Source organism: Myodes glareolus, chromosome 15, assembly GCF_982192425.1.
Source record: "Myodes glareolus chromosome 15, mMyoGla1.1, whole genome shotgun sequence".
Taxonomy (NCBI): domain Eukaryota; kingdom Metazoa; phylum Chordata; class Mammalia; order Rodentia; family Cricetidae; genus Myodes; species Myodes glareolus.
The window spans coordinates 38,314,615-38,339,370 of record NC_142040.1 but is presented as its reverse complement, the minus strand read 5'-3'; the positions used below and the strand labels follow the sequence as shown (position 1 = coordinate 38,339,370).

The window sequence follows — 24,756 nt, the reverse complement described above, 5'->3', positions numbered from 1 at the left end:
GAACATTTGTTAGAAAACACGAATTACTAGCGCGACGCTATCCTTCAGCCCGTGCACGCCTGGGAAAGCCGGGTTCCCACCAAGCCTCGCAGTCCCTAGCCAGGTTTCCGCGTGTTAACGTCCCGCACGCTCCGCGCGGCACGCGACCGCGCCGCCCAATCACTCGGACACCAGCAGGGCCGGCTCCGCCCACGCGCCTCGGAGAGCCCGCGCCGAGCGAGCGGCCCGCGAGTCACCGCGGCGGCTTCTGGCCGAGCGAGCGAGCGACGCGGCCGGTCCGGGCTCCGCCGTCCGGCAGACGCAGAAGCACCGCGCACCCAGCGAGATCGCGCCCACCCGCCTGTTCGCTAACCCTCGCTCGTGCCCACCCCACCGTCCCGAGCTCGGGGAGGGCCTGCGGCTGGAGAGGGGCGCTCCTCCGGGAACGGCCGGGAATCCCCCCCCTTCCACGGAACGTTCGGGATTGTTCACCGTCCTCACGTCAGCAGCAGGGGGTAATCCCCGGCTCCAGCTGCTCCTGACGTCACCGCGCCGAGCCTCCGCCCCCTCCGCTCCCCCCACCCCCGCGGCGCGGACCAGCCTCCGGGTCTTCCTCAAAGCCCCGCCCCTAACTAACCACGCCCCTCCCCTCCCCCAGGCGCCCTACGTAGAGGGCGGAGCTTCGCGGACTTGGGCGTGAGCGGTTACTTGGGCCCGAAGGCTCTGTCGTGGAGGCCGTCCTCCTGCCGCCCCGCCCCTTGGGTTCGTTTGCACGGCTTCTTCCACACCCTTTCTTCCTCCTCTTCACCCGCCTCGCCCCGCCTTCCTCCGCTCACTCCTCAACCTCTCCAGTTCCTTCCCCGCCTCGCCACCTTCCACGATCTCGCGAGACTTGGCCCAGAACATTGCGGATCGGGTCGGCGCCATTTTGGGACTGAGACTGGTTGTGGGGGAGGGAAAAGCGGCAAAAGGGGATTATTCAAAGTACCGAAAACCTCCTCCCGGGATCGAGCACAGCGGCACCCCAAGGCCAGGGGCACCTCTGGTGGGGCAGAAGGTAACAGTGTCCCCAGGCCCCGGACGGGAGTCCCGGGGACGAGCGGGGCGGAGGGGGGGGTTGCCCGTGTCGGCGTTGGGGCTAGAGGGGGTCGGGAGCGGCGTTGGTGGCGCGAGGCGTGAGGTTGCGGGCGGCCCGGGGGGCGGCGTGGGGCGCGGGGCGGCCGCCCTCGGCGGTGACTCAGCCCGGCGGGGCGCAGGCGGAGGCGGCGGCAGTGGGGAAGAGGTGGGCGGCGGGCCTCGGGGGCCGTGGGGGGGTGCTCGGCGGAGGCCAAGAGCGGCGGCGGCGGCCGTGGCGTCGGGCTGCTTCAGGGCCCGGCACGCGCCTGCCCGGGCACCGGCCCGGAGGGCCGGGGGAAGTCGCGGCCGAGCTGGGGCCTGGCCGCGCTCCGCTCACCGGCGCTTCGCCCTCCCCTCCCCGCCGCGCCCGGCGCCGTGGCAGTTGCCGCGGTTGTCGCTCGCCGAGACGAGCGCTGCCTGCGCTCCGAAGTCGTGTGGGCTCCGGGTCGGACTGCACCTGGGAATTTCTTTTATTTTATTTTGGGGAGAACACCGTCCCTAACGCGGTGTACGAGTGGGGCTCCGTGTCCCTCACACTTTGAGTTTTGACCGAAACCTGTTTGCTTGATTCAAGGAAATGGGGATTGGCACCTTGATCCCACGGCTGCGCCCCGAGGCTGGGAAGTCGCCCCTCAAGGCGAATCTTAGGGACTTCCTTGCCACGCTCCCCTCCCACCTTCCCAGCCTGCCTTAGTGGGGAGATCCAGCTGCTCTGATCTCCGAGACGTTGAATTTTGGAAGGAGCGTCCTCTCTTTTCGCCTCTGGTCCTCGGAGTTAGGTTCACTGACGCTCCTTGGCAGCACCACCTGTCCATTTGTTTTCCTTTGGTACATGGGGTAGAATTAGGGAAGATCCGTTGTGAGATGGTGTGTCCGTTTCATAGTTTTAATATTTGCTCAGAAAGTTTTGAAGTTTTGCACATAACAACCTCTGGTGATCCTCCTGCACACAGTTCCAAGTTCAAATCGGAACTTTGCTCACTGATTCCGTCACCAACTGTTTTCTGCCCCTCGACTTTGAAGTCCTTTTCATTCAGTAGACTTTTACTGAGGGTTAGGCTCTTTTCCCAGCTCTCTTTTTAGGGATGTACCTATAGGAGTTCTCACCATGGGTTGATCCTTCCCACCGCCCCAAAGTGGTGGTTAGTTTTTATCTGAAAAATGAAAACTGTGATTTAAGTTTTTTTTATTACTTTTACAGGTGATTGAATTATGCAGATATGAAGATGATCATCTAGGTTTTGTTTAGGCCTCGGATATTTCAAGTGGCCATTTTGGAATTACAGTTCTGTTTTTGTTTTGGGTCATTTTGCCCCAGAAGTTTATTAAAATTGACAAGAATCATCTCTGAAGTGAATTGATATTGGTAAACAAATTCATCGTGCTACTAAAAGACCCAGTCATTTCTTCAGTATTTTGGTTCAAACGGATTATATAAGTGGTTAAAGTATTTCGTCTGGTGTTATTTTTGTCTCTTCCCCTCTCCTTTGGTGTTCTTCAGCCAAAACTGTAAGATATGTTTGATTTGTGTACTGAATAGTTTCAAATTACTGTTTAAATATTGCTGAAGTTTCGTGGCAGTTCTTTTTACCCTTATTGAAAGTTTTAGTAATTTTTGACTTCAGCTGTTTTCATATAACAATGGGACAGCTTTTCTAAATGAAGCCATTGAAAGAATACAGAGTTTTTTTTCTTTTTTTTATCTTTTATTTCCTTGGGAATGTAAGATGTTCCACTTTGACACCAGCATGGTAGTATTGAGATAGCTATTTGTCTCTGTAGATGCTGATGTTTAGAAGTCATCTTCAGATGTGGAATTTTGTTTTTGTTTCTGCTTTTTGCACATAAATTGGATATTTCATCTGGAGTGGATAAGTACAGCAGTGACAAATACATGGAATAGTAAAGAAGACCTTGCTCTTGAATCCGAGGAACCTGGCTAATTCTGGATATAGCCATATGAAAACTTCAGAACAAATATGGGTAGCTGACTTCAAATAACTCTATGTCAAATAGTCGTAGGTTAAGTATCTTCAAAGAACTTGGATATTTCAGAGGATACAAAATAAAAAAACAAACTGGAAAACATAAAGCTTATAGAGAAAAAACCAACACCTTCCTGTGCAGTCCTCTGGGGATTTGTAAGTACTCTCACGGTGAGCAAATTCACTTGTAATCATAATGTGAGTCATTGATCCTGTGTTACTCTGCAAACCTTTCAGTGTCTAGAAAAAATTTTGCTTTTGGTTCAGTTTCTGGATAGTTTGAAAATAGTTATTAGCTATATAGTACATTGGAATGGAGAATATTTTAAGGCTTACAAATGTTTCAAACTTATTACAGTCTTAAAATTTTTTTTTTCTTTTCTTGAGAGTGTTTCTCTGTGTAACAGTCCTGGCTTTCCTGGAACTAGCTGGCCTCAAACTCACTTAGAGCCCCCTGCCTCCCAAATACTGGGATTAAAGGTGTGCACTACCACAAACCTGGCTAGTTTTTGTATTTTTAAAGTTAAAAACAAACATATCTGGTCAGTATTCACTTTAGATTGAATAGCAGAATAGTAGAAACCTAGAAAAAAAATCCTACACATTTCACATATCTGGTTGGTTTTATGTTTTAAATGCCTTACGTCTTGATTCCTAGTTTACTTTGTAAATGTGAGTTTATGCTGCATTTCTATACATACAGTCTAGTGATCTAGTTTAGAGTAAGGTAGTTGTAAAACAAAATAATGCAAGTTTAGTTTTAAATCTGGTATCTTATGGATAAGCTTGTTTAAGGCTTAGCTATTCCTAATATTTTAACCCATTACAGATATTAAGTTTTTGGAACAATTTATTGAAGCTGTTTTGTGTTTCACACTCTTCAGTTTTCTAAGCATTACTGAGAGAAGCAGAGGAATTGGGGAGTTGACTTAAAAACCTTTAAACTAGCATAGTAATTACATATTCCCCCCTACCCTCAGGAATGTTGTGCTGGCTTAAGTTTACAGATAGTTTTATTTAAGTTGTGATATTTATTAGTCTAGCAGAAATTCTTTTAATAAATATAAGAATTTTTAGTGATAACTGAATTTTTTAGGGTCGAGTGTTTTTTATTTGCTATTACGTATAATTTTTCAGTGTGTTAGGGGATTGCAGAGGGTTTTTTTAAAATGTATTTTTATTTTATGTACATTGACGTTTTGCCATGGGTGTCAGATCCCCTGGAACTGGAGTTACAGATAATTGTGAGCTGCCATGTGGGTGCTGGGAATTGAATCTGGGTCCTTCTTAAACTGCTGAGCCATCTTTCCAGGCCCTGTGGTGTGATCTTTTTAAAAATTCACTTAAGTGTATTTTCACACAATTAGTAAATAGATTAATATGGTTATGCTTAATTTATTTCATCTAATACCTGTTCTGAGGTAGAAGATTATAACTTTTCAATACTCTCCCAAAGATTTACTAACTTTAGTAAATTGTTCATTTTTTTCTAAGCAGTTTTCTCCCCTTGCTAACCTGTTGAGTTCTGTTAGTTCCTTTAAAGCAAAAGAAGCAGTAGTCTAGCTGGGTGTTGGTGGCACACCCTTAATCCCAGTACTGAGGCCAAGGAACTTGGTTCTCTGAGTTTGAGGCTAGCCTGGTCTACAGAGCTAGTTCTAGGACAACCAAAGCTACACAAAGAAACTCTGTCCCGAAAAAAAGGGAAGAAGCAGTAGTCTAAATGTTGGTATTTGGATATTCATGCTTAACATTTATTTTCTGCTTTGAAGTTGGGATTAGAGTTCAATTCCCTGTTTTTTACAGACTGGATTATATGCGCTTTTTGTATGAGAAGGTCTTTAGTCATTATTAAACTTTTAAAAATATTTGAAACAGTTAATTCCTTGTGGGTGGCTGATCCTCCTGACTTGAGAGTGCTGAGATTTATCTGTACACTGCCACACCAGGCCTTTTGTGCAGTATTTTAATAAATTGATGAGAACATTTGTTTATCACTAGGGATCCAAGAGCCTGAATTTCCCGCATTCCTATTAATTGGCTTTTGAAATTTCTTATAAAAGTATGTATCTTTAATATGAAATAGAAATTGAACTTGGTTTGGCGTGGTGGTGTTAGCCTATTTATCCCAACATTCAGGAGTCTGATCTACAGCATGAGTTTCAGACCAGACAAATTGAAAGTATTGGGTGGTGGGGACAAACAAAAAACTCTGAACAGAAATTGAATTGGTATCACCTTACCTTTATTCATAGAAAAATCCATATTTGTTTTCTTGTGATCTTGAAATTTCCAGTATTTCCAAGCAACAATATCAGGGTAAATTAACTTCAGAAACCAGCTTTGTATACTTGACTCCTTGGTAGTCTATTGTGAAACTGGTCTATAGAGTTGGTCAACAATTGATGTGTTGGGGCTGGGCTTGGTGGTGCACTCAGTCCCAGCAGAGGCTGTGATCTCTTTTGAGTTCAAGGCCAGCCTGGTCTACATAGCTGAGTTCTAGGACAGCCAGGATTACAGAGAAATCTCGTCTTGAAATTCATCAAAAACAAAAAAGAAATAAAATAAACCTCTCAAACAGCAAATAAAGAAACCAGATGTACATACTTGAAAAAAAAATACTGTAAATTTCACTGCCTCAACAGCCAGGTGTTAGAGTCTCTTGGAATTGAAGTTACAGGCAGTTGTTAGCCACTCTAAAATGGGTGCCAGAAACCAAATTGAGGTCCTCTAGAAGAGTAGCCAGTGCTCTTAATCCCTGAGCCATTTCTCCAGCATCTGAATTTTTCTTTTCTCTAAGGCGGTCTCATGGAGTTCAGGGTCAAAGTCAAAAGTGACCTTAGGCTTCTGATTGCTTGCCTCTGCCTCTTCAGGGTTGAAATTAAAGGCATGCCCCTCTGCTCACAGGTTTGAACCTATAGCTTTGTGCAAGCTAAAGCAAACATTTTGCCAACTGAGCTACATCTCCACCCCTTCTGATTATTTTGATGGTTTTCCAATATTTTACTTTCTGGAAATTGAACTGTATAGTATTACTAATTAGTAATTAGAGCACTACTAGGACCGATTCTTCCACCCCATGTTCTCTTACTCATGTTCTAAATGAGGTGTTTTAATAATTAGTTACAGATTATGGTGTCATGTGTTTTGCTGCTTTTACATGATAATCCACCCCCCCCCACCCCCCCCCGGGTTTCTCTTTATAGCCTTGGCTGTCCTAGAACACACTCTGTAGTCCAGGTTGGCCTTGGACTCACAGAGAGCCACCTGCCTCTGCTTCCTGAGTGCTGGGAATGATATCCATTCTTAATACTGTGAGGAAAGTAGGATAATTATAGTGGTGTAAATGAGAAAATTTCGGAAAGTTGAGGCTGGAACAGAGTTGCTTGCTTAGAAAGAGAATCCAAGTGATAATGTCTGTGCTCCTCATACTCTTAAAACCTCCCCCACCCCCCATGTATTGCGGGTGGGCCTCTTTCATGTTAGACAAACTCTAGCCCTGAGTAGTATTCTCAGCCAAGCCTGTACTCTTAATCAGTATGCTTTACACTCATCCATGCTGGACAAACTCTACACCCAGCACAGTCTATACTCTGAATTGCTGTGTTTTACTTACACTGTCTTCTTGTGGATACCACTTTTAATTCATTCTGTTTGAACATTTCTCCCACTTTTCTTTGGTTAACCCTCATTGTACTAATAGAGGATGGGGAAGCTAAGAGAAGCTACTATTCAGTTTCTCTATTTGTTAATAGCCATTTGGATAATAACTTTCTTTCCTTGGTAGTCTCTTAACAAATATGGATCTAAATATTTGTTGTGCCTTACTTTCTCACTGATTTTGCCCTGAAATTACTATGTAGGTTTTTGTTTTTAAAGCTGTTGGTGAGTTGGATGCACAGCAAAAGGAAAACAACAAACAAACAAAAACAAAAAACCAAAACATTGAAAGATAGGACAGTTTAGTTTCAAAGTAAATAAATGAGAGATGTGAACCCACGTCAGATGATCTTGTGTTTTAACCATATTGTCTTGATTGTGTGTGTGTGTGTGTGTGTGTGTGTTTGTTTGTGTGAGTGAGTGAGTGAAACAGCATCTCATTACTTCAGTGTTTAACCTTGGCTGTCCTGGAATTTGCTGTGCAGTTCAGACTGGTCTTAAACTTGAGATGATCCTTCTGCTTCTGGCTCCTCAGTTAAACGAATTACGGGTCTGTGCCATTATATTTGGCCTTGTCTGTCTCACTTATAATGAAAACCTTAAAGACTGCGTGTGTACATGTGTTGTGTATTCATGTGGAAGTCAGGACATCTTTCAGAAATTGGGTTTTCTCAACCATCCAGCTAAGACTTCGCAGCAAGTGACTTTATATCTGGGAAGCTATTTCACTGACCCCATGAGACGTTGAGATAATAGTTTATTTAGATGCAGGTATGATGTAAGAAAAGGATAATTTTGAGAATATCAAATACGTAGAAAAAGGAATTGTGATATTGTGTATTTACCCTAATCTTTTTTTTGCCTAAGTTTTTCATTTAAACTGGTAGAAATGATAATTGCCAAGTTGATATGTAAATTATATATATTACTTAAAGAGTTTACTTAATTAAGTTTATATGTAAAACCAATGTTTATAGTGTCTTGAGCTATTCTTTCTATCTCTTGTTTTTGCTAATGGTGTTACCCGAATTCCATGATGCCAACCTGAAATTTTATCTTTGACTTCTTAGGGCTACATAGCTTTGCTTCCCCATTTCAATAATTTTCATTTGGTATCTTACTCTAAGGGTTGTTTTCTTCTTAAGGAAGCAGCTAATTTATTTATTTGCTTTCCGCTTTACTCTTTTAAAAGTCTCAGAAACCTCCCTAAAATATATCAGGAGTAGCTTGGCTGATGTTCTAGTTCGCTTTAGGTCTTTCATGAAATCTCTATCGATGTCAACTAGAGCCACAATCCACTTGGATCTCCTAGAGCAGGTAATCTGAGATGAAGGAAATGTGTAATACCTTTTACCAAGGTTCAGCCACTTTCTGCCTTTTTAGATGCATGTCTAAAAAGGTTTATGAAGTTAAGACAAAATAGAAGGGAATCCCACCCATACTTTTGATCAGAAGATTTATGGACCTTTTTGTAAAGTACATATGGGTGGAAGGCTTTTCACATAAATAATCAAAATCTTTTTTCCGCAAGAGTAGAGTGGGGTGTTAAATAGTTTTGGGGAGAGTATATTCTGTATTTATATACACTCAGTAGACTTACTTTCCAGGTGCTGTATGACTTGTGGAGATAAGGTGCATTGTTTTCTTTTGTTTAGGGGCCATATTAAGGGATTAATCTAGAGATTCACATTCTAGGCAAGTAATTTATTACCGAGCTATACCTCCAGTCCTGTTTATTGCTTATGCTTCCCCCACATACTGGCCTTTCAATTAGCATAGTAAATGAATTAAAAGGAAAGGTTTTATTTTTTTTATATGTATGAGTTTTGCTTGTATATTTTTATGTGTACCGTGTTTGTGCCTGATGAGAAGAGGGTATTGGATCCCCTGAAACTAGAGTTATAGACACTTGTGAACCGTCATGTGGGTGCTGGGTACTTGAGAGCGCAGGTGTTCTAGAAGAGCATCCAGTGCTCTTAATCACATAATCTCTGCCCCCCCTTAAATTTTATACATCTATATCTATATGTATATAGATATAACTAAATTTGTGGCTTGGTGGTTGCTAGAGGCCAGAAGTACCAGATCCCCTGGAGCTGGAGTTAGAGGTTGCAGCTGTGAGCTGCCTCACTCGGATGGTTGATAACCTGTCCTTTGCAGCAACAGCAAGGACGCTTTACCACCAGCTGTCTCTCTAGCCCTTGGTTGTTCTATTTGTAAACATTAGTTTTGTTATACTTTCCCTAGTGACTAATAGAATATATTCTTACGCAAACTGGGCCATTTGTATATCTTCAGAAATATTTAAGTACTTAATGAAAATAGCCACTGTTATTCCCTCCCCCTTCCCCCTTTCTTGCTTTGTAACCTAGTCTGGATTGGAGTTTATAATTGTCCAGCCTCAGCCACCGTAGTGCTGAGATTACAGGAATATTTCACCACACCTGATATGTTTGCCCATTAAAACCTTGTTGTAGATAGTCATATATTTTAGATATTAACTTTAACCATAATGGGCGAATCATTTGAGACAGGATCTTAGCACATATCTCAGGCTGTCTTGAAACTAACCCAAGCTGGGCTTGATTTCTGATTTCTTGTCTCAGATGGGTGAATGCTGAGATTACAGGGTGTTCTAGCATCATTTTCAGCTAATGAATCTTACTAGTCAGTACTGAATTGGTGTTCATAGCATGTCCTAGGCTATTCTAAATCTTTTAAGTTTTAGTTCTATAGACACCTGTGTGGGACACTTACTCTCACTTTACAGTTAGAAAATGTAGGCACAGGGATTTCAGACAGTATGCTAAGGTTATACAACTAATAATATTTCTTCTAAACACATGTATTTCTGTATCAAGATTTACAGTTAATTTTTCAGGTGCTAATGAGAAAAGCAAAATACTATTCTGTTTTAGAATATATTTTTGTTTTGGGCAGCAACTAAATTTTATTTTCCCAGGTGAATATGATAATAGTTTGCAGGTTGATAATAATCAATCAGGAATGTACGTATGAGTTCTGGGAATCAAATTCAAGTTCTCTGTAAGGTAATAAATACTAAGTGCTCTTAACCTCTGAGTCATCTCTGCCATCCAACCATAACTAATTCTTAGGGTCCTTGTGAACATTAACTAAAATGAGCTATCTAATATCAATCATACATTGAAATTCAGTCTAAGATTAAGTCACCTAACCTAAGGGTTAGGTGACAAAACCAGAATTTGAATTTTTTTTTCTCTTTTGAGGTGGTGCTGGGGATTGATTTTTACCGAGTGTAAATTATGATTTAGTAGAAACGATGTCCTAGTAGTGACTGTTAGCCCTTAGGTTTCAGTTCACTAGAACTTGTGATGTGGTAGAAACCTGTTTGGAGAATGGGGGAGGGACTTTCTCTCCCTCCTTCTCTCCTCTTTTTTCCTCTTTGCATTTCTCTCTTTTCTTTCCCTCTCCTTTTTGCCCCCTCCCCTCCCTTCTGTCCCTCTTCCCCACCCACTCCCTCTCTATCTTTTTCCCTCCTTTCTCTGAGACAAGGTACCATTTTATAGCCTAGGCTAGCCCAGAACTTATGCATCAGCTTCCCAAGTTCTAGGTGTACAAGCAAGTGTTACATGCCTGGGTATACATCATGTATTTTTGGAACTGGAGATAGAGCCTAGGGCAAGACAAAAGGAGAAGCACCTAGGGAAACGTATACCACTTGTCTATACTTTAGCTCTTTAAGTCCTTTTAAAATTCATCTGTTAGAAACCAAAATCTCAAAGAAACCATGTCAGATAAGGAAAGATTTATTTTAGGCTTCAGTCCGTCATGGTGCAAGAGCAGAGCAGAATGCAGGAAGCAGAGAATATTTGCATGGTTCACTGGCCTCTTCTGTTCTTTTCCTTTAATTCCATTCTGGCACCACCTGTATTCAGGATAGAGCCTTCTGTTAAAATCTCTGAAAGTGCATACTAGACCTACACAGTCTTTTATTAATCTTCTAGGCTCTTTTTAATCCACCTTAGTTGATAGAATTAACTATCTTTGAAACAAAATACCCTCTTTCATGTTGGAGCAAAATATTATATACTTGTAATGAAGGTAAATGAAAGGAATTTATAATAAAGTAACATTTAAATATGTAATGTCATAGTATGATTAGTCTAGAATATAAAGCACCCTTTATTCATTTCTTTGTGTGTCTATGCATATATGTGTTGCCATGCATCTCTTGCTGGCCTGTAACTTATTATGTAGGACAGGCTGGTCTTCATCTTGGAGGTGGATCCTTTTTTGCTTCTTGGTTCTGTTTTGCCAGTGCTGAGATTGAAAGCATGTGCCCCTAGTCAGCTTATCTTGTCTTTTAAAAACTAATGTTTTTGATTAGTTTGCATGTTTTTCCTTTTAAAAAATATTTTACAAGTTTTTTATTGTTATTTTATGTGCATGAGTGTTTTGCCTGCTTGTCTATGTATGTGTGAGCATGGGCATGTTGGTGTTGGTGGAGGCCAGAAGGAGGGGTATCAGATCCCTTGGAGCTAACTGGAGTTGCATACAGAGAGTTGTGATCTGCCTTGAAGTCCTGAGACTTGAACCTAGGTCCTCTAGAAGAACAGCTGGGTGCTTTTAACTGTTGAGCCATCTCTAGCCCTCCATTTTTTTCCCCCTCTCTTTTTTTCTATGATAGTGTCTCAGTGTAGCTCAGGATGGCCAGGACCTTGACATCTTTATATTTTATCTATGTAGTACTGGGGTTATAGATAAGTGGTCTGGACTACCATACCAGTTTCTAATTGTTAAAACAACTAGTTTCTTACATATTGTACATTAGTACATTATATTGAAGACTTGGTCTTGTGCATGCTAAGCAAGTAAGTCTTCTACCATTGAAGTACATCCTTCCAGAGTAAATTCATACATTTTTTTTAAGTTGAAAATATTTTATTTGTACAATATAGTCTGATCATGGGTTCCCTTCACTCATCTCCTCAGGTCTTTTCCACCTTACCTAACCTTTCAACTACGCCTTCTTTCTTTCAAAAAGAGTGAAATTAAAACAAAGCAGAAGAAATACATACATGTAGAAGGACAGTCCCCCCCCCCAAAAAAAAAAGACTTGTAAAAATGCTAAACTGAAACCGTTATATATAAGCAAAAGACTAGTAAGGTAAAAAATGACCAAGCAAAGCAATTTGATGCAAAAAATAGTCTCAAAAATACCATTGAGTTCCTTTTGTGTTGGTCATCTGCTGGGCATGGGGCCTACCCCTAAATGTGGTTTGATTACCTAGTGAGACTGTCGCGAAACTAATTTCCTTTGTAAGTAGTTGTCAATTGAAGATAAAATTTATACATTTAAGAAAGAACATATGAGGCTGAATAATAGTCTACTGATTAGTTTGCTTTCTTTTTCCCCTAATTTTTTTTGCCAGTTTAATTGTGAATTGTAATTAGTCTGCACTATCCTGTGCTGTAGTGACTTTTTTAAAAAAAGAATTGATTAAAAGTGGATATCAGTTTCCCTGTACCACTAATTGAAGATAAAAATCAGCATGAGGCTTGGGTTAATGGTTCTTGTAGAGGATAAAAAGTAAAATTGATTTTTATCTGTCTGTATATTTTGTTTTTCAAGATAGGGTTTCTCTGTGTACCCTTGGCTGTCTTGGAATTTGCTCTGTATTGAATTCCTAGAGATCCTCCTGCCTCTGCCTCTGGGTGCTGGGTTTAAAGGCATGTGCCACCACTGCCCTGCTAAACTCTAAAACTAATTTAAGGGCAAAATATTACCAAGAAAACTTTCAATCTAACTTTTTTTTAAAATAAAATATTTATTTTATTAACGAGTACTCTATCTGCATATGTGACTTTATGCCAGAAGAGGGCATCAGATCCTACTATAGATGATTGTGAGCCATCATGTGGTTGCTGGGAATTGTACCCAGACTTCTGGAAGAGCAGTCAGTGCTCTTAACTACTGATCCATCTCTCTAGTCCCTCAGTTTAATGCTTTTACACTAAAAAAAATTAATATTTTAAAAATTGGGGCTGGGGAATTGGCTCACTGGTTAAGGGTGCTTGCTGTGCAATGGAGAGGACCTGAGTTCTTGTAGCAGCACACACAAGCTGCACGTGAGACAGCTCACACACCCACACAAACACATGGGCTTTGTGTGTGTACACTTCCGTAGTCTCATACTCACATAAGTTTTAAATAAAAATGAAAAGAATGTAATGATTCCTCTAAAAAAATGATCTTTTATGCCAGGTGTGTTATTTACCTGTAATCTCAGCATTTGAGGCTAAGGTAGGAGGATGAGTTTAGGGATATTCTCTAAGGCTAAATAGTGAGTTTGAGGACAATGTAGATGACATGAGACCCTGTTTATGTACTTAGGTTTCTTCATGGACCCACTTTGAAGGTATGTTTTTGTTGATGTATACACAATAATATACTCTTTTTTGAGAATTTTTTGAGAGAGGTGTCTTAATTCACTATGTAGTCATAGGGCATCCTGACCTATCTTCAGCTCAACAATGCTGAGATTACAGACATGCCTCACCATGTCTAGCTATGCTTATTTTTATTTTTTTACAAAAATGAAATCTTTGAATGTTTGAAAATGTAGGGTGTAAAGCGTCTTCAGCATTTTTTATGTTATTGATACAGTAATCAATGCTAAGAGTGTCTAGTCTAAGTATACTGCAAATGGCAAAAATATGTTTAAAGCCATTTCAGAAATAGTTGAAAAAAATCTGTTACACTTGTCAAAGTTTACTTAACAGTTTAGTTACGTCAGCAGCTTGGCATGGTGGTGCAATATTGTAGTCCTGGCACTTGGGAGGAAGAGGCAGGAGGAACATTCAGCTGTATAGTGAATTGTAGTCTAGTGTGTTATATGTGAAACCTTAAAAATAAAACCCAACCAAAAAGCATTAAGTAAACTTCCCAATTTAAGACAAAAACCGAAAAACTAAAATTAGCAGCTATTTTCTCTCTCTCTATATATATATTTAAATTTACCTATTTACCCACTCACCCATCAGTCCATTTATCCATTTATTATGTGGGTGGGTGTGAGTGCCATAGCATGCCTGTGTAGGTCAGGACAGTTTACCTGAATTGCTCTACCTTCTACCATGTGTCCTGGGGAAATGAAGTCTGGTTTGACACCTTTAACTTTACTGAGCTCTCTGACCCTCAAAGAGCAGTTCTGGAAAATCCAACTTTATAACACAATACAGTCTGTTGATGTGGTACATGCTGAGGAATGGTGAGAGGAAAACACTAAATCTTATATTATGTGGTTAAACCATTATTTTTAAAAGCTGAAGCCTTGTATGCATAGTAAAAGCACTGCTTCTGATAACAGTATAGTTTTGAATCAGGTGTTTGAGGCAGCATTTATTGTTCATTTGTGTGTAGCTTGTTTGATGAGCTATTGTGAATGTGCTATTGTGAATGTGCTTGATGCAGTATGGATCAGTATTGTCTGAACATCAGTTTTATTAATTTTTGATTATGAGTTATTTTTGGTTGCCAAGCATTGAGAGTTCTTTTACTGATGCCAGATTTTATACCATTCACTCATTCAGTTATGTGATACCATTTGGGGTTGTTGAGGTCCACTAAGAATTTGGGATGCTGTGTGTGGAGGCTTCGGCCTGAAATTCAGGCATTTGGAAACGGAGTTCAAGATCAGCCTACTCTACATAGCAAGTTCAGGCCAACCAGGACTACATAATGAAACCTTATCTTAACAATAACCCCTCAGAAAAAAACCCTAAACAAAAACTAAGCCAACCCAAAATGGGAAATTGAGGACTATGGGAATCAGCTAAAAGGGAGAGGGTGAATTGGAGAATGTTAGGTAAATACAAAATGAAGGAACTGAAATGAGCAATATGTGTAATGTGTATAGTGTTTACCTATTTCATATATACATGGAACATTTAAAATTGTTAAGACAATGTATTATACTTTGGATAATGCTTAGATATTTTACTTGAGGTATGATTACTTGGGTAATCTATGGTATGGTATCATAACTTTAAATGGTATATTTATAAAAAAAAGTTAGCTTTTTTTGAGACAGCATCTGGTTGGCCTGGAAACGTGATGTGTTGTTCAGACTACCCTTGAACTTGTGGCAGTCCGGCTCTGAGTTTTGGGCTTATAGGTTTGGATCATCATGCCTGGTCCTATCTAGGTAATCTTAAATGCTCAGTCCAGATTTTCATATCATGTAACCATTTTTCTTGAATTCTCTACATGTTAATACTGTACTCTTATTTACTCTATACTTACAAGGTAACTTTAGGTCAGTGGTTGTCCTGTCCCTGCCACCCACTTTAGTACTTGAGGTTTAACCTGGGGCTCAGTGGTCTCAAACATGCTAGGCAAGCATGTTACCACTGAACTACAGCCTTAACCTTTTGAGTGAAGAGATTGAATTTAGTCTTATGCATGCAAGGCAAGTGATCTGCCCCTACCTGTTATTCTCCCCCCCCATTTCATTTTTATTTTAGTAAAAATCAGCTTCCTGATAAACCTTACCAAAATGAAACACTTGGAAATCATCTTTGGCTTCTATTCCCCCGTGGACTCTATTAAGAGCATTCTTTTTGTTCCACCTCATAATCTCATATGTCCTTCCTTTTCTATCCCGTTGCTTCTACACTTGTCTAGAATGCATCTTGTTTTCATTTGAATGACTGCATTAGCCTCCTTTCTTTACCATTTGTACTGTGTAGCTTATTCACAGAACAAAATGATCCTTTAAAAGTACTAATAATTGGGACTGTAGAGATGGCTTTAGGGGTGAGAAGCGTAAACTTCTTTTGTAGAGGACTGAAGTTTGATTGCAGCTATCCTGGGAACCTCTATCTTCTGGGCACTTGTGCTGAACGTGGTGGTGGGCACACATAATTAAAAAAAAAATTAAATTTTTGTTCTTAAAAGCCTTCCAAGTCGTTTCCTTTGGAATTAAACATACTATTGTATAAGTCTTTACATTGTTTATTTTCTCTGCAACTTTGTGATCTTAGTGCCCATTGGACTCTGGCCACCTTTTTTTCCTTGAAAATACCAGTTTTCTTGTTTAAAGTCTTTATGTTGTTTCTAAAGTTTTTTCACTAGCCCATCCATCCACTTCCTTCTGTTTCCTTTCTCTTCTGCATTTCTTTTTCTTTCAGAGAGAGGGCTTGATTTGGAACTCTTAGGCTCCCGGGATCTTCCTGCTTTAGTCTTTCAGCAAGTTGAACTGTTTTGTGTAGTACTGCCCCTGGCTAGTTCAGTTTTAACTCAGCTGTGATATGATAGACTTTTTCTGACTGTTCTTTGTCTGAACAGCTCTTTCTATACTCTTTATTTCTTTTAGCCCATAATACCCTTCCTAGTTTTTCAAAGCCTGAAATCACCTCTTAATTTCCTATCTCCATCTTTATATCTTTTCTCATTTTTTATTGTTTCTACAGTATTATTATTGAAAGTCAAAATTATTCACATCATAGGTATTCTTTTTTGAGGCTTAAATTTGGTATATGTAGTTAGTATTTTTATTATAATTTGATGCTTAACTGCTTGGTGATTAGTTAAATTTGTTTTTACAAGGTTATTTATAGCCAAATTGATTTGTTATCAGATTATTTAAAAGCTGTTTTATTTGTTTAGGTTTACATACTTTGTTGCATGAACTTCTAAATCTGTTTAACTGATAAACAATTACTATGATGCTTTTAAGATTTTTTTCTCTAATTTTGAATTGAACCACAGGGATCAAATTGAGATATTTTGCCATTTATCTGAAATTTAAAACACCAGAATCCACTATTTCTAAGTCTTTGAAATAGAATGATAAGTACAACTTCTGGCTCAGAATTTTTGAGACTCAGGCTGACATTTATTTCTTTGTGTGTGCAGGATATTTGTGTATAGAGGTCAGAGGACAAGAATGCTCTCTCCTTCTACATTTTTGTGGCTTCTGGAAAATGAGCTTGAGTCTCTAAGTTTGAACAGCAAGCATTTTTTTTTACACCTATTTTGTTGTCTGTCTGACCCAGCTATGACTGTTTACACCAAATAATGTCTATTATGTATTGTATTATTTAAGAGGAGGGAATGGAAGAAGGTAATGCAGATTTGTGACAGCAGGATCACATGCGCCCCCCCCCCCCCCCACATGGTGCCCCTGTAGCCATGGCTGTTCTGGAACTATCGACCAGGCTGTCCTTGAACTCTTGAGATTTCCTTGCTCTACCTCCCGACTGCTGGGATTAAAGGCCTGTGCTACCGTGCTTGACAGTGACTGAAGTTTTAATCATTTGCTATTTTGAAGTTTCTTAGTGTGATCTTTGGTTCTGTGTAAGAAAGAGTATTATAGAACCCTTCCAGGGCTTTACTTACTAGGCAGCTCTGGAAAACTGCTGAGGTGAGGCTCTAATCATATTAAGAGGTGAGTGCTGAAAGATTTTGGAACCTAAATTAGGTTGAAAATTACTTGAATGATAAGATGCTTCAAAGACTTTTCCTGTGTAAACTAGATGTGTCATCCCCCTCAAAGTGTGTGTGTGTGTGTGTGTGTGTGTATAAAAGTGACCACAAATGTTTTGATCTTAGTTCTATGAAGGTTAGAACCTTCCAAATACTTAATTTACTAAGAAGACAGATAGTAGTCTATTTGAAGCCTAAGAGGCCGGAGTTGACAGGGAACAAATTTTGACTTTATTACTGATTTTCCCCATAAAGATTATTAAGACCTGTATTATGGTTTGATATAACTAGACCCCTGAGTCGGAAGATTTTGTGATTCTAGAAAGTTGAATGTACTGTTGTGAGACCTGTTACTTTGTTGTAAATAGTTAGGAGAATTACTTTTAAAACATTTATTTAGGGCTGGTGAGATGGTTCAGTGCAGAAATAGTTCAAACTTGGCAGCTTGAGTTTGATCCCTAGAGCCTGTATAGAGTGTGAAGGAGAGAACCAAAGTCCTCTAATTTCCACACACTTGCTGTTGCAAACTTGTCTCCTGCCTCTCCCATCTTATGTGTGCCTTTCAGACAGGGAGGAATAGTGATAAATTTCATTATCTTTCTGTATTAGACTTTGAAGAAAGTTTTATTTTCTTTTTAGTTAAAAGTATCTTGAGGTATTGTAGTCTTTGTGTCTTCGACAATGAAAGTTTGAAAACATTAAATTAACGGTAGCTACTCTTTTATTTTAAAGGATAGTTTATTAGCAGCTACTTGATAATTATTGATCCTAGTGTATAAACCCTATTTTAAAAAGTTAAATTCTACATGATAAAGTAATTTCAAATTTTCCAAGAATGTTGTTTTTAGTTATACTTTTGCCATAAAGACATTTAATTTTGTTCGTTAAATAGAACTAAATCATCTGTAGGTTATACATAGCCTAGTAGTGTTATGTGTAAGAAACACACATTAAGGATAAACAAAGCACCTAAGAGGCTTCACAGTTACATTTGGGTAAACATTTAAGCTTTTTTTAAACCAGTATCAAAACTATGGCTATGTTGTAGTGTAATTCAGAAATTTTGTACTTCTGTGAACTGAAAGAGGACCCAAGGAAAAGTTACTTGAGGGTAGGCAATAGATTGTTTGCATATTTTAGTAAATTCTTTGGGAAAGTTTGAGAGATTGGTGTTCTTTTTCTTTTTTAAAGGTGTGTGTGTGTGTGTGTGTGTGTTGGGGGAGAGAGAGATTGAGTTGTGTATGTGTGATTGAGACAGGCTCCTGCCAGCTTTAAGCTTTTGATTCTCCTCCCTGGTCAGTGCTAAGATTATACATTTGCATCACTCTCTTACCTTAAGCAGTGTATAAAGACACGGAGTCCTATTTTCCAGATTCTGTCATTTATTGACTGGTTTTGGGATAGACTACTTATTATTATTGGCTTTTCGAAAACTTGGTAGGCTAACCTCGAGCTCAGATCTGCCTGCCTCTGCCTCCTGAGTGCTGGGACTAAATGTGTGTCCACCACCACCCAACTACTTGTTATAATTTTAAATCTGCCCCTTTTGTCCTTCCATTTATCTGATCCTTTACAATTTTGACGATTTGTTTTTTTTTTCTTTTTTTGTTTTTGATACAGGTACAGGATCTTACATAGTTATCTAAGGTTGTCCTGTAGTAATTCTCAATATAACAGTGATTGACTTTGAATTTGTAATTCTTTGTTTCCACTTCCCAAGTGCTTAGATTACAGATAGGTTGACACCATTCCTGACTGCCTTTTGACTTTCTCATTCTTGCTCTGTATCCCAAGAGGGCCATGAACTTGTACTCTTGCCTTAGCATCCCGAGTACTGAAATTACAGAACATGTGGCCACTGTACCCGACTGGCACTTTTTTTTAATAATAAATACTTCTGAGAAAAAAATTATACTTAAAAGTTTATTGAAAGGGACTGGCTCAAGGATTAAGAACACTGACTGCTTGTTCAGAGGGTCTGAGTTCAATTCCCAGCAACCACATGGTGGCTCACAACCATCTGTAATGAAATATATATTGGTATTCTCTTCTGGTGTTTGTATATATAAAATAAATAGAGCTTTTTTTTTAAAAAAAGTTTCTTGGAAAGATCTGTGGCTACAACCTAGTTTTACAATTATTTATTAGTTTTTTGTTGAAGTCAGGGCTGACTGCTGTCCTGTGCCTTATATCTTCTACTGCTTAGCAGAAACTGTTTATGTTGGCCACTCAATAAATGAGTTGATTTGAATTAAATTTTGTTGCAATTAGTCCATACTGTTTGCAGTACAATTCTAGTTTAAAATTTACGTTTACCAACCCTTGAAACACAAAAAGTCCCTGTATACCGATTTGTTGAAGATTTAGTCTGTTTCAGTTTTGTGAGAAAACTCAGTAAGTATAAATTTGCGTACTTAATTTTTTTTGAGATTATAATATGATTAGTCATTGCTCTCTTCTTTTCTCTCTCTAAACCCTCCCATGTACGCACACACCCTTGTCCCTTCAAGTTCCTGGCCTCCTTTTCTTTGTTATGAAAGCACATATGTACTCATGTGTGTTTATGTGTGAATATACTTGGAAGGGAGAAAGCTCACGATGCTTACACTTTAAATTTGTGTGCGTTAAATAGGACTAGGGGACGGAGCTTAGTTTGTAGTTTGCTTGCCCAGCGTACATCAAACCATTTGATTCTGAGATGATCTCCAGCACCAAATAACCTGGCCTTGGTGGTCAGTACAAGAATGTAATTGCAGTACTTGGGAAGAAGAGGGAATTCCTCAAGGTCGTCTCACTTAGTTAGTTTGAGGCCAGCTTGTGGCAAATGAGACCTTGCCTCAGCACCAAAGCAGTAGTAGTGATATTTTTTTGGTACTGAATTAATTGCAAGTGAATAGTCAGTTTTTTTTTAAATCTTGTTTATGTGTATGTGTGTGCATTTTCGACTGCTCCTGGAAGCCAGAAGAGGGCTTTGGATATCTTCCAGCTGTGAATGCAGATAGTTGTCAGCTGCCCAGTGTAGGTGCTAGGTCCTTTGTAAGAGTACTAGGTGCTCTTAACCATCAAGACATCATTTCTTTAGCTTCATATCAGTTCTTGATAAGATTTTTTTTGGGTGTGTGTGTGTGTGTGTGTGTGTGTGTGTGTGTGTTTGTGTAAGAGAGAGAGAGAAAGAGAAAACCAGTCTCATGACATGTATGCATACTGTAAGTATACTATGCTAAGGTTAAATGTTGGCTCACCTTAAGCTGTATTCCCAGCTTAAGCTATGTTTTCAGCCGTGTAAAGTTTTTTTAGGTTTGTGTTTCTATTGTATATCTATTTTGCATATTGCCCATTAGTAATCTTAAAAATTGAGGATTAAAAACATCCAGTTTTCAGAATATAATGTTTTTTGGAGGGGAGAACATTTTATTCAACCATTAAATATCAATTTTATAATTTTCTTTTATGACTTTTTCATGTAAATAAAGCTCAGAAAGATTCTGGTAAGAGGTAAACTGAGGAGGATTGGTCTTTCTATCTCTCCCTCCTCCTTCCAATCATCATCTTTTTTTTTTTTAAAGATTCTTCTTCTTCCCTTTCTTCCCTTCTTTCCTCTTTCCCTCCTTTTTGATGATGTATAACCATGGCTGACCTGGAACTCAGATCCACCTGCCCCTGTCTCTGCCTCCTGAGTGCTGGGATTTAAGGCTTGAATCACCTTACTCTCTTAAAAATCTCTTAATTATAACCACCCGTAGCTTTAACACTCTTAATAGGATCCCAGTTACTTGCCTTGTTATCCCCCCCCCCCCCCGCCCCCGAAATCAGTTCAGTACTTATCCCTATCTTTATCCATTCTACTTACTTCCAAAACCAATCTTAGCAAACTCTTAACAGCTAGCTGTTGAGGTCAAAAGGAGCCACTGTTGTTAATTGGCAAGTATGACATTTGCATAGTGGTAATATCCAGCAACTGTGTGTTGATATTCCACTTTGGGATAATACAGAGTCCTACAAGGCAACCTGGGACTGGGGAATTATTTTCTGAACTATGTACTTCAACTCTACTGCATCCAAGAACCATTTGTAGAGTGCAAATGTGTTGTCTGAAAGAATATAGCTGATGGCCCGGCAGTGGTAGCACATGCCTTTAATCCCAGCATTCGGGAGGCAGAGGCAGGCCAATTTGAGTTCCAGGACATCCTGGTCTACAGAGTGAGTGCCAGGACAGACTCCAAAGCTACACAGAGAAGCCCTGTCACTAAAAACAAACAAACAAACAAAAAACCAAGCAAACAAAGGAATATAGCTGACAAAATCCCAACCAGGGAAACACATAAATCTCAACATTACTATAAGAAATACTAAAAACAATCAAGGCAACCCTATCTTGCCAAATTACTAATCACACAGTAATGACATCTAGCAAGAGTGAGTTAGATGAAATTCCAGGAAGATAATTAAAAAGAATAATTTTTTAAAAAGTTATGTTTAAAGAGATGAAAGAGGTAAAACAGATCCTGATTGGGAACACAAGAAAACAGCAGAAGAATAAAGGGAGGGGGACAGTACAAGATAGGAAAGACAGGTTTGTTTTTAAAGAGATAGGAGTATTGGAGGGAAAAAAAGCCATTGTAAGTCAAAAAAGTTTGTGAAATAGAATAGAAATGATGAGTCAAGGAGAAGATAAAATATCTGAGCTTAAAAACAAGGTGGCTGAACTGGACCAATCAGATACAAAGATAAAGCAATGAGAAGGTACCAGTGGGAATTCCAACATACACATTACATCCTCAAAAGACCATATCTATGAGTAGCTATGGAGGTTCAACTATAATTCTATTGGTAGAGACAGAATTTCCAGAAGCTATTTGGTTTTGGAGACTAGCTGAATTCGTGAGATCCAGGTTCAAACCCTTGCTCAGTAAATACATTGAGAGTGGTTGAGAAAGACTTCTGGTCTCTACATTTGTGTGAATATACCTATACACCTGTGCCCCTGAGCATACATGCACATATGTTAAAAAAATATGTTTTAACAGCTTTATCAGTTCATAAAAAACTTTTTTTTGACTGATAACTTCTTTGAAATTTTAAATGGCATTTTATTCATTTATCTTGCCTATACCACATTTGTACCATGGTGAATATGAGGAGGTCAGAGCTCAACTGGAGACTTCTGTTCTCTGCTTTAATTATTGTGGGTCCTGGGGATTGAACTCATTTCATCAGATCAGGCAGCAGACAGCTTTACCTTCTGAGCTCTCTTCAGCGATTTAACACCATATTCTTGAAAAAAAAAAGTTTTTGGAGCTAACTATTTTGTCTTATTCTTAAAACAAAAAATATACCTTCCTCAAATTGATTGATTTGGTTGATTGATTGCCTTTTCATGGGTTTGGTGGGGGTGGGACTTTCATGCCATGTTGATACTCTGACGATAGTGTTTTTGAGAGTTGACTCTTGCCTTGTATGAGTTCTAGAATTTGAACTTAGGTAGACAGGGTTGGCAGCAAGTGCGCTTAACCATTGAACCATCTCACCTGCCTCAGTTTTTCTTGTGTTTTCACAGAAGCTAGGCATCTTTGTTGTAGATGAAGGAGAGAAATTTGGCTTTGTTTATTGTGTGTTCTGCCTAGTGGCACACATTGTCAAATTGTTCATTACTAGTGATGTTCACTTTGTTCTGTTTATTAAGGTACTCTTTGTGAGGCTCTTTTACTACAGAACTATAATTAATAATTGTTAGGTTGGGGGTACTTAAGAATTGCATAGGTAAACTATTCTCATCATAGGTATATATGTATATCTGTAAATATATGGTTTGTTGAATGCTTATAATGCAGTGTTTCTGTCACTTCATTGAGGTAAAAATCATACTTAACATTTCAGGTGTATGGTCTTTATTGACATTTAATTACACATTCACGATGTACTTACATGAAATTATACAATGTGTTTATCTTTCTAAAAAAAATTTGGCTGTTTAGCAGATGACTCAGTGGTTAAAGAGTTCTGATTGCTCTTCTAGAGGACCTTCATTCAATTCCCAGCACCTACAAGACAGCTCACAACTGTGTGTAACTCCAGTTTCAGAGCATCTGACACCCTCACAAAGACATAACATACATGCAGGAGAAATACAAATACACATAAAAGAGACATAAAACATTTTAAAAAGTTCAGCCAAAAATGTTGTATGCTGTAATTTGCTTATTCTTTTGTCTTTTTATTGGACATTTGGGATGATTCTGTTTTGATGTTGGATAAGTGCTGATGCAAACATTGGTCTACACATTTTTCAGTATGATTTTCAATTCTTTGAGCATACTGAATACAGATATTATGGATAATAGGGTAATTATATGTTTTAACTTTTTGAAAGATTGCCAAATTGTAGTTTGTAGTTGTTGTATAATTTTATCTTCATAACAGTAATGTGCAAGGGTTCTAATTTCTTCCTATCTACAATACTACTTTTTTTTTCTATTAAAAAAGATCATATAGCTGTCCTAGTGGGTGTGAATTAGTATCTGATCATGGTAGCTTTGATTTATATTTCTCTAATGACCATCAGAAAGTGCTGCTGAGGGTATTTTTATTTGTGAAATCTTTTTGTTTTGTTTTGTTTTTCGAGACAGTGGTTTCTCTGTTTATCTCTGACTGTCCTGGAACTCACTCTATAGACTAGGCTGGCCTCAAACCCACAGAGATCCACCTGCCTCTGCCCCTGTGAGTGCTAGGATTAAAGGTGTGCACCACCACCCAGGAACTGAGGGTATTTTATGTGTGTATTGAGTATTTATAGATCTTAGGGGAAATATCTACTTGTATGTGCTAGTCTTTAAAGAGTGTCTCCCTCCTCCCCCACAATCTTCCTTGCTTTTTTGAGGCAAGGTCTCTGTACCCTTTGCTATCCTGGAATTAGCTATGTGGAGGCTGGCCTCTGCCTTCCTGCCTCTGCCTCTCAAGAACTGTGATTAAAGTCATATGCCACTCTGCCGAGCTTTTTGTTGAATTTTAAGAGTTTCTTATATATTTTGGATACTAGACATTATCAGACATGATATGCACTATTTTTGATTAGCAACATACTCAGGGCTCTGATTATTCATGTCAGGTGAGGGTTCTTTATGAGTCCATTCCCTTGAATAATGTTCTATGTTTTTCATTTATAAACTTTTTCTTCCTATTGTTAGTCCTGGTTTTGTTTTCATGTTTTAAGAATGTTGCTAAAGGTAGGGCCAGAAGCTTTATCTCCTTGTTTTCTTTAAAGAGTTTGAAAATCTTAGTATAAAAATTATTTGTGTGTGTGTGTGTGTGTGTGTGTGTGTGTGTGTGTGTGTGTGTAGGTTAGAGGTTATCTTGGATTAGACTCTGTCTTCCACCTTATGGGTTCTATAGAGCTGAGGTCATGAGGCCTTCTGTGTTATCCCTCTTTCCTTATTTATTTATTTAGGTAAAATTTGGCTTGTTGAGTAGTTTATACAGTGTCTGTATATTGTATTTGCATTGCTTGTTATGGTGAATGTTTATAGTCTCAACATTAGGAAAGCCAAGGTA

At 39.2% G+C, this 24,756-nt stretch overlaps 1 protein-coding gene across 6 annotated transcripts in view; it reads left to right on the top strand.

Annotated features, from left to right (window-relative positions):
• The first annotated feature begins 799 nt into the window (after positions 1 to 799).
• The window catches only part of Gpbp1 (GC-rich promoter binding protein 1), a 65,296-nt gene continuing 41,339 nt past the window's right edge, over positions 800 to 24,756 (top strand). For 3 of the 6 annotated variants that reach the window (XM_085676717.2, XM_087896884.1, XM_085676715.2), the window contains exons 1-2: positions 800 to 1,036; positions 2,297 to 3,251. The gene's annotated coding sequence lies outside the window, so the exon portion shown is untranslated. The remainder of the gene's footprint in view (positions 1,037 to 2,296; positions 3,252 to 24,756) is intronic. The other 3 variants (XM_085676718.2, XM_085676713.2, XM_085676720.2) reach the window with 2 other exon arrangements.